The following is an 18,036-nucleotide window of genomic DNA, read 5'->3' as shown; positions in this document are numbered from 1 at the left end:
TGGAGAGGGGGTACCTCTTGGAGTACCGCCCGGGTTACATGGGTTAATCCTTCTTAGGAGGACATGACTTCCACCTTCATTTCAAACAAGCATTATCTCAATTAAGAAGACTAGTCTTCACCCTGTGTATTCGATAATCTTATCTGAAATAAAGGTGTCCACATACATAGATGAAATGTGGACTTTGATATACACCTAATTCTGTCTTCCATCAGAGTTGCATGAAAGACTGATACCTGAGATCAGCCAGTGGATGAACACAGAGATGTAACTGGCTTGTGCCTTGGACAGTGTCCCTCCCCTCCCCCTTGCACCTTCCATGCACATCCTCTAGTTCTGGCTCTGGCTCCAGAGGCTCTGGTGGCAGGAAGGGGAAAAGCAACAGTGGTAAGGATGGAGTAGCAGCTGGAGGTTCACTGCTGCTGCGGGAAGATGTCACCTCCATTTTTGTTCCTGCAGATGTGTATCCAGTGGCCAAAAAACCCAATGGCTTTTGGCAGCAAAAAAATGATGTGATATCTCCCCACTCTCCTCCCCCACAACAGAAATGACATTTGCCAGAATTCCCTTTGCTGACACATGTTCCTGCTCTGCTATTACCGTGCCTTCCTTTTACTGGAGTTGGAGGTGAGGAATAGGCACCTCCAACTCCATTCTGGTACCTTCTGCCTTCTTCTGACAGTGCCCAGTGGAACTGGATGAACTGGGTGAACAAGTAGTAAAAGAAGTGTGTCCAGATGAAGTGCGTGCCATTTGGATGAAGGGGGAACAAACTTCTTGGTGAATATTCCAAACGGAGGCCACTTGTGGTGGGTACTAGGCTGATAAGGGGGTATGAGCAGAGGGACAATAATTCTGGACTAACTGAAATAGTATATAAGACTGGCTATCTCCAGTTTTTTACATGAGGTATCATTAACTGTAACTTTTCTGAGAAGCCCAAAATGTCCCCGTTTGTCTTGTAGCAATCAAAATATTTGCCTTTTTTGTAACAAGAATATATTTTTTCTGAGACAAAGTAGCACTCTTCATGGCACTCTTCATTTGCCATGAAGAAAAGGTCCAGTGGGATAAGCATTCAGTGCAGTGAACAATGTTTGGAAAAAAAGCTGTTGGACCTGTACTTTTGCTGAAATTGAATGTTATTGACACCATCTAATTGTTTTCTGAATAACTCATTCAGAACATGAGGGAAAAAATATCTGTTCTGGGAAATGTGCATGTGTTGCTGTCGAGTTAAAAGCTGGAAGGACTGACAAAAGCGTATAATAATAAAATAAACACAAAGGTACCCGTTTTATTTAATGAGTCAGGTTTATAATGGTAGCCCCTAGAGAGCAACTGAGAATGAGGCTCTGTTGTGCTTAGCACCTTACAAACAGAGTAAATAGTTACTGTAACAAATACTTTACAAATACAAAATTGCTACATTTCATTTTAAAAATATGATTACCTTCTAACTCAAATTTAATACAAAAACCCCAAACCCTGAATTTTCAAGACTAAAAATTGAACAAAGTATCTGTACCAGGATGTTTGTATTCATGTAGGAGGTGAGGAAACTGGCAAGAAAAACAAGAAGTTCGTATTGAGTGCAAAAGCCAGTGTTCTAGGTAGGAGGTCTGAAACTTGGCGGATAGATTTTTTTATCTATAGCGTGTTCCTGTAGATAGGTAAGCAAAATCAAAAGAGTCAGTGGGCAACTTTAGATTAGAATGAATGAATAATTTTGTCTATAAGGTCATTTTGTGGAAGGAAGGACAGTAATCTATCAAGACCTGTAAAAGCAGTCAGTTACCACAATGGTCCCTAAACAAAATGGTCAGATTCTCAAATGGATGTCTCTGGATGCTGAATGCCCTGGAAAAGTTTAACTAGGAATCATTAGTCCATGAACTCTGTACAGTCCTGCCTGAATGAGTTATATGACAATGGGGTTTTGTAGTGAGAGAAGCAATTCAAAACTTTCCTGAATGCTCCAACGTGTGACACCTGCTAAACTAATTAGTGATGCTTTCAGATTCCAGTGTACTGTGTGGTATTAAATGCAAATTGAAAAAATAAATAACAGCACTAGAGCAGCACTTACCTTTCTTCCAAGCCTGTATTGCTAAAATGCAGTTTAGTGAAGATGGGAGAGTGCCATATCCATAGCCCACCGTTATTTTTTCCTATTAAAGTGTAAAAATGTGACTTGTTACACTTCCATTTTTATTATCTCTTTCTGCATCTAGGAGGATATTATTTGAACAGTGGAGCCCTCTGTACTCTGATCATAGTGAATTAATATAGGAAATGATGGAGCTTTTCATGAGCAAAACAAAAGAAAGCACTCAGCGATAGTTTCTTCCCGAAATAGGCATCAGGCTTTCTGTTAAATTAATCACATCCAAAGAAAGACTTTGAGGGAGTGCTTTTATGTGTCTATATATAATTACTCAAAAATTTACTATTCAAACTGCTAATTTTATAAGTCTTATATAAATAATTATTCCCATCAGTTCTCATCTTTGGAGTGATTTATGAGAAATTAACCAAAAGATTTATATATGGCTGCCCCTTCCTGCCAAATTGTACGAGCAAAGAAAACCTGCACAAGATGTATGGTGAAGGATGAATTCATAAATAGCTTTGCATTTGTCTGGACCAAAGAGAAGAACTGTTAGACTTTCAAATCTTCCTAGGGAGTGTTCAAGAGGAGGCTGGACAAGCACCTCGTTGAGCTCGTTTGAGCCCAATTACCTCCTGCCCATGGCAGTGGACCAGACTTGATCTTACAGGTCCCTTCTGGTCCTTCTTTCTATGACTCAATGATTCTAGGGAGTTCTGATGACCAGCTTCCAGTGATTTTAATGGGAATAACTTCTCTGAAGCCCTTGGAAGTCTTAGGACATATACATTTGGTTTGCCTGAGCCATAGAAAACTGGCCAAACTTTTGGAGATTATGCTACATCCCACATTCCTGAAATATTTGTATTCTCCATTTGCCTTTTTGTAGATACTTCATGTTACTTCTCATCATTAACATATTTAAAGGAGCTGGCTGCATTGCCTTTTAAGCACTTTTCAATAATCTGTCCAAAGAAGTTAAAACCTCCTTTGGGTCATTAATTAATGCCATTACTCTATCCATAAGGTAAGTAAAACAAATGGAAGGATGTAGCTGAATTTTGGTATAATACACATGCTTTTGGAAGAGAACATTTTAAAATGAAAAGAAGTTTTTTATTTAATTATAGGACAACAATATTGTCATTGTGTTAGGTACAGGACTAAGTCAGTGCTGACAGACCCTACCATGTAGGGCACTGATCACATGACAGATTCTACCTGTGCAGGGCCTTTTCTTTACATTGGTCACTTGGGTGAGGTTGTGAATTAAAATTAGACCATAATAAAGGCACTTAATATGAGTGTCCACACGTTTAAGCTGTGTCCGCCTGTTACAACAAGTGCTACAAGTTACAACAAGTGCCTCTAGGCATCTTGGCATCAGCAGTGAAAGAACAGGTTAGGGACTATTTAGAAAAGCTGGACGTATACTTTACAAATAAAAGTAAAGTTTGGGTCAGACAGGATGCACCGGAGGGTGCTGAGGGAGTTGGCCAATGTGTTTGCAGAGTTGCTGGCCATCATCTTTGAAAACTCATGGCAATTAGGAGAGGTCCTGGATGATTGGAAAGGGGCAAATATAGTGCTCATAATTAAGAAAGGGAAACATGTGGATCCAGGGAACTACAGCCTCACTTTATTCCCTGGAAAAATCATGAAGCAGATCCTCAAGGAATGCATTTGGAAGCACTTGGAGGAGAAGAGGGTGAATAGGAACAGTCAGCTTGGATTCATTCACTAAGGGCAAGTCATACCTGACCAACCTGATTGCTTTCTATGATGAGATGACTGGCTCTGTGGACATGCAAAGACCAGTGGATGTGCTGTACCTTGATGTTAGCATGGCTTTTGATAGGTCTCCCACAACATTCTTGCAGGAAAGCTAACAAAGTACTGGCTGGATGGACTGTAAGGTGGGTAGAAAACTGGCTGGAGCATTGGGCTCAGAGGATAGTAATCAATGGCTCAGTGTCTAGCTGGCAGTTGATATCACGTGGAGTATCCCAGGGGTTGGTCCTGGGGCAGGTTTTGTTCAATATCTTCATCAATGACCTGGATGATGGCATAGAGTGCACCCTCAGCAAGTTTGCGGATGACACCAAGCTGTGGGAAGTAGTAGATATGCTGGAGGGCAGGGCTAGGATTCGGAGTGACCTAGACATATTGGAGGATTAGGCCAAAAGAAATTTCCTGAGATTCATCAAGGACAAGTGCAAAGTCGTGCGCTTAGGATGGAACAATCCCATGCACTGGTACAGGTTGGAACTGACTGGGTGGGCAGCAGCTCTGCAGAAAAGGACCTGGAGGGCTACAGTGGACAGTACGCTGAATATGAGCCAACAGTGTGCCCTTGTTGCCAGGAAGGCTAATGGCATACTGGGCTGCATTGGTAGAAGCATTGCCAGCAGGTCAAGGTAAGTGATTATTCAGCACGAGTGAGGCCACATCTGGAGTACAGTATTCAGTTTTGGGCCACCCACTAGAGAAAGGATGTGGACAAATTGGAGAGAGTCCAGTGGAGGGCAACAAAAATGGGAGGGGGCTGGGGCACATGACTTATGACAAGAGGCTGAGAGAACTGGACTTATTTAGTGTAGAGAAGATAAGACTGAGAGGGGATTTAATAGCAGCCTTCTTCTTCCTGAAGAGGGATGGATCTAAACTATTCTCAGTGGTGACAGATGACAAAACAAGGAGCAATGGTCTCAAGTTGCACCAAGGGAAGTTTAGGTTAGATATTAGGAAGAATTTTCTCACTAGTAGAAAACACTGGAACAGGTTACCCAGAGAGGTTATGGACTCTCCAGCCTTAGATGTTTTTTAAGACCTGGCTAGAGAAAGCCTTGGTTGGGATGATATAGTTGGGGATGGTCCTGCTTTGAGCAGGTGGTTTGACTAGATGATCTCCTGAGGTCCCTTCCAACCCTAACTTTCTATGATTCTATCTTAAAATTGTGCCACTTGGAGTGAGGATTGTCTACCTAGCTACCTAGCTCGGGTTACCCTAGCTTCTCGCTGCTCCACTGAGATAAAATGATCTATTTGCAGTCTTTTCCATCCCAGGAGGCATCATTCCCAGCATGGCTTCACTGTCCTCCAGAACTCAGTGCCCCTGGACTGACAGCTGGGGACAGTGAGGCAGTAGCTGAGTTGGGTGGGGGGAGGGAAAGTGTTGGAGGGGCAGGAGTGGAGGGGGCAGGAGGAACTGGGGAGGAGAGGTAGGAGTCGGGGGGTGAAGAGGTAGGGTGCAGTGGGTGGGCAGTGAGCCTCTGGGCAGTTGTGGGAGGTGGAGCATCTTGTTATTGGGAATAGCTGCTGCTGTGGAGGGAGGTGTCAAGTGCAACCAGTAGCTAGGGGTTAACTCAGCAGCCACCAACCCTTTTACTTGCCCTCACAGCAGTTTCTCTTTTCTGAATTTACTATTGCCAATAGCAGCCAGCAAGGAAATCAGTAGTTCTCAGGCCTGATAGGGTGAGGGTTGGGGACAGGCTTCATGCACCTAGAAGTTGTTGTGTTAACTCCTGGAGTGGGTCATGCCAACATCACTGCAGCAGCAGCAGCTATTCTCAATAGCAGGGTGCTGTTGGCAAATATTGGCACAAGGCACGTGCATGATAGTGAGTGTACATGGTTCCTTTTAACTCCCACATTGATGCAATTTGTCTAGCTTCTTTGCAGGGTATAGGATTATGGGTCCAGACTTTGAATGAAACTTTCCCAAATCAGCCTAATTTTTGATGCAATGTTTGGTTACACTGTGCAAGGGGCAACAAAATCCCCAAACTGCATAATAAATTTAACTGTACTGTAGGCATGTGAAATGTAAGCAGAAAAAAGAAAATTTACTTTAGACTGACTGTCTAAGAAAAAAAGCAAGGAGCTTTCCCCTCTTCCTTTCTCTGGCAGTAAACCATGCTGACTGCTCTTGGAGCCAGAGCTATATTTACAGTGCTTTTCTTTTCCATTCACATGACATTCTGGGAAAGGCTCCTTTTATTGCCAGTTTGAGGAAATTAAAAGTTGTAAGTCCATCAGCCTAAATCACAAAATTGATTGAAAAATCAAGAGACATTTAAAAAATATATAGTTGCAGCTAGTCACCATCCTTATCTTTTGTGGGTTGTGAGGGAACACTTTTTTGCATGGTTTTAGTTTCCCAGCCTGTACAATATGTGCCTTCTTGTTTGTTAGGTTCAGAGGCAGTGGGTCTTGAAGGCTGAGAACTGAAACTTTGTCACAAACAGACTTTTAGAAATCAATTAACCCTTGCTGTTGCCCTGGACCATTGTTCTAATGCAATATCTACTCTACCTATAAGCCAATTCCTGAAAGCAAATCTCTAAATATTTTCTAGCCATCAACAAGCAAAACTTGTTTGGTGTGGCTTGTTTTGCTGAATGGACAGACAAAAGAGACAGGGAGTGAGGGAACAAGGGAAAGAAGGAACAGACCTGGGTTTACCAAGGAAGTAATTTATTACTATAATGTTTGAGGAATGTCTTCCATGAATATTTCGGCTTTTCATTTTATCAGTCAAAATACTCAGGTCTTTTATGACTACAAAATGTTTGGTCAGAAGGCTTTCCAGAACCATTATCGATTGTACTATATGCTCCTGTTTCACTTGTGCAGTGAGATGTGTTTGGGCCCAACCACTGTTCAAGGCCAAAAATTTTTATAATTTCTTTCATGTATTTTAATGCCAGAGGAGACAAATCTGGCCTATTATCAGAGGCCAGACACTTTCACCCAGGTCCACCATCCTGAACCAATAGTTTGTGCTTGGTGAAACTGTATCTTCCCAAAAAACATCCTGCCATAACATGAAGAGCAAGAGTCTGCCACTTGTTGTGGCAGTTTGTTCTATTGATTAGTTGTTCTTGTTGTTAAAATTTGAAACTTATTTCTTATTTGCATTTGTATGGCTTTAAATACTGGTTCCTATTATACCCTTCTCTGTTAAGTAAAAGAGTACTTTAGGGCTTGCTATTTTTTCCCCCCCATGATGGTACTTATGCACCATAGTCGAGTCACATCTCCATCTTTATTTATTAATTTTGTAATAAATGGAGCTCTTTGAGTCTCTTATAGTAGAAGGCACTTTCTCGAGGCATCAAATAATGTTTGTTGCTCTCTTCTGTACTCTCCATTTTTTTCAATAACTTCTTCAAAACGAGGTAAATAGAACAGGGTATAATGTTTTAATATTTATCTCACCCATGCTGTAGACAAGGGGTATCACTCTCCCCATCCCCTGGGGCAGATCCATACTGCAGGGGTACTTGTGGGTCATATCCAGACTGCTGCAGTGAGGTGAGCAGCAGTGGTGACTGCTATCATTGCTTACCTCCACTGCTGACATGTCCTCAATGGGGCTCCATGCCCTGCAAGACTGTGACCAAGGAAATACAGATAAACCAGGTTCAAGCTTTTTGTTTTGTTCATTGTCCCTTTGCTGTCTTCTATGTCAATCCCTAACAGCTGAGGATGATTTTCTTCAATGATTATCTGAAGATGGCCAGGATTGACAGACTCTGCTGCAACTTGGGCACGTGTTTGCATGTGGGGTGGGTGGCTCTGGACTCGATTCAGCCTGTGATATGCTGTTTCTGCCGCTCCCACTTTTCTGTCTCCTGTTGAGGTTATAAAGTTTCAAAGTACTGAGATCATTGCAGCAAACCCTTTCTTCACTTGAGGAGGTCCTGGACAATAATCTCCCATGAGTTGATGCCTTCATTGTCTAATCTCTAAATAAAGCAATAGAAAACTAATGGCTGTAGCTGTAAAGGAAGAAGTGCTACATTTTGCTCCTCTTATGTTCTTTGTTACGTTACATACACTTGTGGTGAAATACAAAGATACGCACTTTACTTACCTCCTGATGCTATAAATTCTAGAAACTGCAGCATAAGCATTCTTCCTACTTTTCTTGATAATTGCTTTAATGGATAGTAAGAGCTAGACGAGCAGCATAGCATGTACAATTTATTGCAGTAGTTAATTGCCTGGAGTCTGCAGGGTGGCCATATTGTAAAGAATGAAATGTATACGAGTGCATGCCTATACAGTTATATACTGAGATCATCTATCTGATGCATGATCCTAATGAAAATTCTTTAAATACTTTTAATCAAAGGATTCTGAAAAGTAATCAAATCTTAATATGTGTAGCACGCTTCCAGAGTAAACTTTTATGGCCAATTTAAAGTGTAGGTGGCTGTATCTCATCATTTATTTTTAAGTACTTTGAACATTTTAAGTCAAAAATTCTGATATCCTTTAAAGAAAATGTGAGATTCCAATTCTAATTGCTTGTTCCAAGAACGGAAGAACCTCACCTATTACTTAATGGCACAGTATCACCATTACTTATGTCAGCCAAAAATTTATGTTTCTATAGCTCCTGCCTCATGTACGGCACTTATTTTTCTATGGTAACTGAGCCTATCTTATCCCATTTAAAATGATGACACCTAAGTGATCAGCAAATATCCATTTAAGTCTGCTGTAGTTCTTGACTGCAGCCTGATGTTCTTTAATTAGCTTTTAAATTAAATATTATGCTTCCCCAATATTAACAGTTCCACAGCCACACAGAATTATTTAAACTAATTACTCAAAGAGGGAATTTGCAGCATAATCAATTCATGATGTAGCACAGCTTATGTGGGCCTGATCCATAGCCTACAGGTGTCAACAGCAGTTGTTCAATGGACCTCCAGATATTACTGGTCCCTGGAGATTGTGCATGTGGTTTGTTTGCATGACTGCTGCTCAGTATCAATCTGGTATGGCTAGCATGGCTGAAGGCAGGTCCACGCCCTGCTGAGGGAATGCTTTCTAATCTAAGCAGCTACAAGAAGTAGTGATGAGTCTCTTCCCTAGACTCATTTTGCATTAGCCTGTCTTGCACAGGTAGAACTGCTCCAGGAACCTTCGGCTGTACCAGACTTCTTATTCTCTGGTGGGCTTCTGGAGTCAAAGTATTCTGACTTTCTGTGCAAGATTAGGAAGGCAGACAGGTGGAAGAATGGGCATGAAGCCAGGGACACGAAGGAAGGGGCTTCATCACTGCAGGGGGAGATTCTTTTTAACAATGTAGTGTTACTAGGGGTGCACCAACAGAGATTTTTTGGGCTGATACTGATGGTCAATTTTTAATGAGGCATATAAGCCGATACTGATCTGATTCCTGATATGCAGCTGGGCAGCTGGCAAGTCTGCTGTGGGGGAAGGGGCAAGGAGGAAGGGAAGGGGAGTGGCGGGGGGGGAGCAGATCAAGGCCCCTGCTGGGAGGGAGGGAGTGGGGCTGGGGAGGGGCAAAAGCTGGACAGTCAGAGCAGGGGAGCTGCAGGGAGGGGTGGCTCCCGTCACTGCATGCGTCCTGGGAGGCTTGAGGGGCATGTGCCCTGGATCTGCACTTGGGGTGAAGTGGGTTGCCATTGTAGGCTGGGGCGACAGGCGGTGCCGAGATCTTCCCAGCAGGGAGACTGGGCCCAGGCTGTTTTCGGGGTAGGTGGTGGTGGCACTGGGAGGGGAGCTATGGGGGGGGCGCTGCAGCCACCCCAATATTCACTGTAGCTCTGCTCCCAGTGCTGCCACTGCCCACCCCAAGTGCAGCCCAGCCCAACCCCCCTGCTGGGAAGAGACCAGTACAGCCCCTGGCCCCAGCCCACAGCAGCAGCCCATCTTTGCCCCATGCGCAGATCTGGGGGCACACACCCACCATGTACTTCCAGGGCACACATAGTGGCAGGCGCCACTCCCCTCTCCCTGCACCCCCTGGATGAGCGGCTCATGGCTCCATCCCACATCCTGCCCTGACTGTGCAGTACCTGCCTCTGCCCCAACCCCAGACCCACTCTCCCTCACCACTGGGGCCTCAGTCTGCCCCCCCTTCCCCTCACAACAGACTTACTGTAGCAGGGCACTAAGGTGCCTTCTACTTGTAGAGCCAGAATAACTATTCAGGTGCTGGTCGCTAGGCCAACTTGAGGGAGCCAGTGACTCACACCTGCTAGAGGTCAGCTGACTGGAAGGGGCAGTGCCTGGCTCCCATTTAAACCCCAGGACAGAGCCCAGATAGGCAGTTCCCTGCTGGCAGCCAAAGGGGGAAGGAGCTCTGCTGGAGTGAGTAAAAGGAAGAGGCCTGAACTACTCAAACAGCCCTGGAGACTGGTGAGGGATGGAGCAATCCTGGGGGGGCTTGAATGAGATTTTAGCTGGGTGGTTTGAAGTTATGTTAGATCCCAGGGGCTTGTGTTTGTTTGCTGTTAAACTGGAGGTTTGGGTGAGGCTATTAGGGGTTGGAGGAGGCCTCACAGGGGACCCTTGGCAGCATGGGAACCCCAGTCCCAGAGGGGGGGCAGCAAGAAGCCCCGGGGGGGGCAGCGAGGGGCAATCTTAAAAGCCAGGGAGTTCTGGTGCACCTGTGGTGCAGCTTTATTGGGTTTTTTTTTGTGTGTGTGGCCTGAGAGGCTGCAGGCTTGGGGTCGTCCCCTGGTTTTGGGCTTGTTGCCCTCTGGCTGTGGGGTGGTGCCCGAGCCTCTGGACCAGGCTCCAGATTGGAGTAGGAAAAGGGGCCCCAGGCCTAAAGACAATGGAATAGGCTAAAGCCTCAGAGTCAAACCCTGTTTAGTGGGTTTACAGGGGGAGGCCTAGCTAGAGAAAATCAGGGGTCAGTCCCACATAGGGAAAAGGCCCCAACATACCCAATACAATAGGCAGCCTCCTGCTTGCAAGAACATCATCCTAATTTCCATCAACACGTGGCAGACGAGTATAGGGCGGGACATAAGAACCCCAAAGAAGGATCCAAGGGTGCCCCACGCAAGGCATGGAGTACTAAGAAGATGGTGCTGGAAAGGGTGACCTGTTACAGTTACCAGCCCAGCCCAGCTGCTCACCACACTGCTGGGCTGTGCTCCTGGCTACCTGTGTGCTGTGCTGCGACTGCACCCATGCACCTGGCATAGATCGGCAACCTTATCGGCCACATCAGCCAAAAAATGCTGATTGCCAATACTGTCAATCTTCCTTATATCAATGCTGATTCAATATGGGACTGATGTTTGGTGCACCTGTAGTGTTAGTCTAATGAAATAAACACCTCATCTAGGATAGCAATCCTGATCCTCTGGACCCACCAGAAGTCTCTTTTTAGAGTTAACTACAGTGTCAGTTTCTCATCCTCTTGCTGTATTCTTCTACCTCATTCTGCTGAAATACTAGCTAGTCCTCTTAGGGTCATTAATGGATATAAGGAAAAGGTCCCCTGAATCAAGGGAAAAGAGGTGACCTACTGGTCAACAGCATAACTAGGAGTGCTGAAGAGGGGCACCTTCCCTGGGCACCAACTTAGGAGGGGTACCAGAACTGCCCCCCACCTGAGTCTGTGCCCCAGCAGTATTCCCATGCTGGGAGCTCCAAAACAGTCCCTAGCTGCTGGTGTTGCCATTTTATGAGCAAGAGCCAAGGAAGGCAGAGCAGGGCAACAGCAGCTCAACCAGGGACTATTTAGGAGTTCCCAGCATTGGTAAGACTGCTTCCCCTCCCCGCACCGTCCCCTGCTTTTGGAACCCACCCCTTCCCAGCAAGGTTTGCCTTGGGCGCCGACTCTGTTACTCCACTGCTATTGGTTATTTGTCAAAAAAACACTTCTTTTTAATATTAGGTTCCTTTCAAGTCAAACTTTCCTGACACCTTTCAGGAAAGCAGTCTGTCAAAGTCATTGCCCCTGGCACCAGTAAATTTTCTTTTGTGATTGTAGCAAACGTGATTTGGTCCTAAATTAATTGGATGCTGTCCCAGTTCCTACAGATGCTTCAATAACTCCTGTCCATTTTAAGCAGAATCTTTGATGTCAGATTGAAGTAATTGAATTATTGTTCAAGATATGGTATATTTATTTGCCCATTATCTGCATTCTCTCAAAGTAATATCAAATCTCTTTGAACTTTAAGCATTCAAACAGAGCACTTTGCATCCTGCTATTTCTCTAGCCTCCCAGGGCAAAAATGAGTATGAGCATATTTTTCAATTAACTCTCCCTGTATGGCTAAAAACTGCAAATTGTGTCTTCCAATTATTAGATTTTCTGTCAGGGTATTTAGCATTTGGATTCTAGCTGGAAAGGTCATGGGACTTAATTTACCTTGTTATACCTAAATTGAGAATATTTATTCCAGGTGTCTATCATGGGGAACATTACAAAAGTTCACAATCGCACACCTGTCCAGCTGTATTTATAATAAATATCAGTGGGAAATTAACCATAGCTTAGAAAAAAAAGGGAGAGAGCAAATCAATGCTTCTCCTGCAAAGTAATGATTTTTACCTACCATCTGCCTGTCCCCTCCCTCCAGAGTATTCATCTACATGCCCTTTCTTTCTTCACTTTGCCTTCCATCTGGACCTCCTAGATCAAAGCCATTTTAGTATGAACATAATCGTTATAACAGATAAGAATTTCTCCAGTATGTATTAATCCTAGAGAAGACTGAAAGCAGCAATAAATGAAAGAACAGGGTGAAGAACATCCAGGGTCTAATACACCATGAAACTGATTACTGGGCGCAATATTTTGGCCTTAAGTATTTCCATGCATCTGTTTTGGATATAAAAGAGAGCTCTAATAAGCATTTGAAAGCTGAATATGGCCCAAAGAAACCTCAAATAAACTGCTTCTTCAGTGAAAGCTTGTGTGAATGTACTTTAATTAGTCTTTCTTTTGCAGTTTCTCTTTCACCCATTCAATTAAGTATAGAAGTAATTTAAAGGTCCCTTTGGTAGGGAAAAACATTGTAAAGTTGAAGTTGGACATTTTGTCTCTCTGATACATGAGGCTGGATTTTCAAAGGTACTGATGTCCTTGAAGATGCAGATTACCACCAAGTGGGATTTTCAAACGCAATTAGACCCATTGAAATTAGAGTTCAGTTCTTAGCCTGCTTGGGAGCTTCTAAAAATCCCATTATGACTTACACCTACATCTTTAGATGCCTAGGGATGTTTTAAGTTTTGTTTTGTGCTTCCTAATGGAGTCAGTGGGTGTTTATGTTAATTATTAAACATTCATATTGTGACAGCACCTAAAGACCAGCCTGGGTTGGGTCAATTTATGGTAAACTAGAGGCCATAATGCAACTTGCTTACAACCTGAAAGACGAGACTTAAGAGGACAATGAAAAAAAAAAAGGGCCAGGGTTAGAGTTGGGTTTAACAAATTGAATAAGACATGTCAAAGAACTATAGGATGGAGCTATTTGAAGGGAAAATGTTATACCACCCCTCTGCCCTTTAATTATTGTCACATACAGCCAGTGATCCATATAAGATCACATTAACATCAAAGAGAGTTCTTTGTTTCTTTGTGTGGCTTGAGGACCATATGTGACTCTTTCATTACAGTCTCTTTCCAGTGCTAAAATTCTGTGGAAATCAAGCGAAACAGCCAACTTGCAGGCAACAAAACAAACTGCTCCCTGATTGTGCTAAAGATTTGGATTGAAACAAGCAGACTGTTTTCCGTGACAGAAAACCTTTGCAAACAATTTGCCTCAAATAGGTTTACAAAGAGCAAACTATTTCAAACATAATGCAGATACAAGCAAAGTATCTTTTGAACAGGCTGACTTTCAGCTCATTTCATGGACAGGTTTCAGTCAATTGTATAATGAAGCAGCAGAGGCACACATTAACCCTACCTCCTAGTGTATGTTTGTAAAGGGGCAGGGGGAAGGGAAGGGTTGTCATGAATAACAAGAGGGGCCGATTGGACCAGTAGGAACCTGCGCAATGGAAGGATGTGCCAGAATGTTTTTATTTGGCTTCCATTGCTATTCTCAGCATCTATAACCTTGTACAAATCAGCGTACTACCATTATCTTTAATAGAGTGAGGCCAGCATATGCTTGATAAGGATCTGGCCCTCATGTTTAAGGCATGAAAAAAGCCTGGGAGTGCATGAACACTCCTCTAGGAGATGGTTCGATTGACTTTGTTCACCATGTAAAATAGCTCTCTGCTTTTGTTTGTTAACAGGTTTCAAAACGAATGCAGGGTAACTGTGATATATGGGAGATGATGTTCTAACAGTGAAATCTGAAAACATATCCATATTTTATCTCCGATTGTAAATCCCTTCACCAAATCATGTGTGCATTTGAATGAATAATAAAAATGATACAGCCCCTGAGGGAAAAGGCTAGAGAGGTCAAGATGGGAATGGGTTTGATTGCCATGGGATCTATTTGTCTTCTTTTTGAATCTAAACAGAATACCCTAAGGCAAACACCTAGGCACATGAGGATATTACTCCCATCAGTAGCCCAGCTGGAGTCTCTGTGACGTGTGTGCAAAGCTACTCACTAGCACAACTGTTTACAAGATCAGGCCCCCATCTGTGCAGAGCAGATTTGCACTACTTATTAATCTGTTGCATCACTGCCACCTTTCCATGCCCTTGCTCACAAGGGGAACCGTAGCCATTTTAACACTCCAATGCACTTGCATTGAAAAGCCATGACTATTGTTAGGGGTCACCACACTGACAAAGCAGGCATCTTGCCGTGCATTGTGACTTAGGCTGGTGGTATTTGTGTCAGCTCAAGAGCACTCACTGCTGACATATGGAGCAGATGTGTTTGAGGTGGGCATTACTGAACAATTTTCTGCTGAAGGGAGCAAGATATGTAAAGACAATAGGCTTATTATGAGCCGCTAGCATGCATCCATGCACTTATGCAGGGTGGGGGGAACAGGTCTGCAGTATCTTTAAACTCAGATGATCAGCTGGTCTGGATTTGGAGAAATACAGTTGCTTGTACCATATTTACCCCCACTATTTTCATATATTATATTAAAGAATCTCTGTATTATTGATAAAGGCCATCAGTATACTCTAATGGTCCATCTATGGCACCAATTGACCAACCAAATGACAGAGATACTGGCAATATGGTGAGCAAGACTTTTAAAAAGGCAAATGAGTAGTCCAGGAAATCAGGATGGGATCTAAAATATAAGTAGCATCATTTTAGAGGTTACTTTGCAGTTAGAGTAACCTTCTGATCACTTTTTTTTAACATATGTATCATGATGTAGTGCTATTACATGCTAATTAGCATTTGCTAAGAAGTTACCCTTTCTCCCTTTATGAAAAATAATGTGCTGTATATTGTTTTGTTCTTTAAGGCTAAGTACAGGCAGTCAAAAAGCCCAAGGTGGAATTGATTCAATCTTTGTCGGTCAGTCTAAGCTGTGTAGATAAGCAAGTGAACAGACATTCACTTTTGATTCTGGAAATGCAGCCACATGCCTGCAGTGGTCCAGGCCTGGGATGCTGGGGGATTGTGAGTTACCTTGAATCTGGAGAGGATCAGGGACAGAAGTTCAATAAGCCGATTTAACCTAAATCAGTTAAGTTTGATATTACATCCATCCAGGTTTATTTTAAACCAGGTCTGGCCATTTTGAAAACAGTTTATGTGCACTGAACTTCTGTTGTGTTACAGATTTGAACTGGTTTCTGATCACTTATACCAGTTTGTGTGTATTTTCTGTCCCTAGCTTAAATGAGTCTTTATCAATGGATGTCAAAAGAACTGTGTCTGAACTATAAAACTGTGATGGATTTTTTTTTAAGACTCTATTCCAGAAGATTCTTTTTTTCAAAAGATTACTGTAGTGCATCCAACTTTTCAGCATAAGCATCCAAGCAATTCAGGTCAGGTATAGGGATGTTTCATGTGACCAAGAAGCTTGTTATTTTCCTTTGAGTAGCAACTGGCCTACAGTATACTCCAAAGAGCTCAGCTAGAGGAGCAACGAAGTGTTAATAAAACTTATAGGCTAAAAGCAATCTTTTGGATGAGAGAGGCATTGGTTCCTCTCATGCAGTCACTGCTTAGAAATAGGTGTAGTTTGTGTCCTCCTCAGTGACCTAGTTATAGGACAGTGAAGAGAAAAGAGTACATGGGACCACACAGAACATGTGTTACTATGTGCTAGATCAGGGGAGTAAGGAGAGGTTTTTGGTAGGCATACCACAAATTAAGTCCTAAGTGCCACTCTGATCAGGGTTGGATTCAGGATTTGGCAAATGGGGTTGTGGGAACAGCCCCCCTGCAATGCAGGGGTAGCTGCATCCTTGCTCCCAGCCTTCTCTTGCCCAACCACTGGTGTGAGCAGACTGTGCTGTGGGAGCCTCTGGGGTCTATTTTTAAATTTCCCGAAGTAGGTAAGCATCCCCCACCTTCTCCTCCATGCTCAGAGACACATCCCCTCCCCTTCTCTTCTATCCCTTCCTCCTCCAGTTGCTGCTACTTTCCCTGCTCTCACTCCAGTTGGGCTGTGCAGGGTCTGGGCTTAGCTGGGAACAGCGGCAGTGAAATGGGGTATAAGAAGAATAAGGTATGTTGTAGGGGAGATTGTCAAGTGTTATGTTAATTTAGCTTCTTTTAATTGTTTTGTAATTAAAAAAAAGTTCCCATCAGCATCTTGGCCTTTTGGCTAAGATCATGGAGAGCATTTATAGAAATGCTCTGGGAGGCTGGAGGTGCTTTAATTAGCCCAGGTCCGAGACTTGTGCTAATTAAAAGTTCCTGGAGTGTCATGTCTATCAGCGTCCAGGCGCTGAAAAATGGTGGTAGGGCGCTTTGAAATAAAGCTTGTCAAATGTCAAATGAGCTTTAGTTTAAAGTGCTGTGCCACCATTTTTCAGCTTGGGGGTGCTGATACACATGATGCTGGAGTCTGCTGGAGCATGGTAAGTGTGTTATTCTGGGTTTTTGGAAGAAGCAGGGAGACTCTGTGTTCTCATTAAGCCTTGATTGTAACAACTAACCTCTGACCCAAAATGGTTGACACTTCCTGTGGATTACATCACTCTTTAGTAAGGGAGTTAACCCTTACTACTACATCCCCCTTTCTCAGGGAATAACTTGATACACACTTAGTTACAAAATGAACCTAAACAAAGCAAAAACATTGGTAAGTCTATTTGTTTAGACCTGACTAATTTACAGGTCTAATCTCTTTGGTGGAACTGAGGCATGTCTAGACCTAGTGTGGTAAACAGGTGGGATTTGGCAGAGGTGTTCTTGATTCCTATGGAGAAGACTACTAGGTGTCTCCACCCAGTATGAATGAGAGGTATCTGCCCTAGCCTGGATGGTGCCTTGGACCCCTGGCTCTGGGATCCAAACTTCCTATGGGGGGAAAGAGCAGGTACATGTTGTTAGACCCTGACTCCATGCAATGCCAGACGACTAGGGAGACAACGGATCAATGCCATTACACATCACCTGCACACACGTTTCATCAACAGCTTTATTCAAAATGGAGACAGTTTAGAACTAGCTCCAACAAACCACGGAGCCATAGTGAACATTAGTTCTTTCCATATTTATACACCTTGGTTCATACTCATTAACATTTACTCCACGTTTGTCCCTCCTTTGTTCCACCCATATTCCCTCCTATCTTAAGCTCTGCCTCTGTTTACTGTTTGTTTCATTAGCATGGGATCACCTATGAATTTAACTTATTTACATGTCTTTTGCTATGAGCGCATGCCTAAAACTATGACTCTTTCTGATTTCTTCACCATCTCCAAGGTCTTGCTTCTGCTTATCTCCTAACGATAGCTGGTGGTCTGCATCCTTTTCTCCATACACAATTGGCTATATATCTTACAACACTACTACAGTTAGGAAAATGCTTGCCTAAGCATCTTGCAATGCTACTTTTAATATATCATTCTGCCTTGTGGTTAGCAGCTTTGCTAGGTCACAGGTTATAGCCTTTTATTCAGCTGCAAATCCAATGCTCCCCAAGATCCAAATACAGTCACCCTAACACGTCTTGAAGCATACTGAGTGTCATAGCTCCATCTCTGACGGTCCCTTATCTGTTTGTCTTTC

The sequence above is a fragment of the Gavialis gangeticus genome, unplaced genomic scaffold (assembly GCF_001723915.1).
Source record: "Gavialis gangeticus isolate Ggan-Ray unplaced genomic scaffold, GavGan_comp1, whole genome shotgun sequence".
Lineage (NCBI taxonomy): Eukaryota > Metazoa > Chordata > Crocodylia > Gavialidae > Gavialis > Gavialis gangeticus.
The sequence above is the reverse complement of the archived record's forward strand: the minus strand, read 5'-3'. Positions refer to the sequence as shown.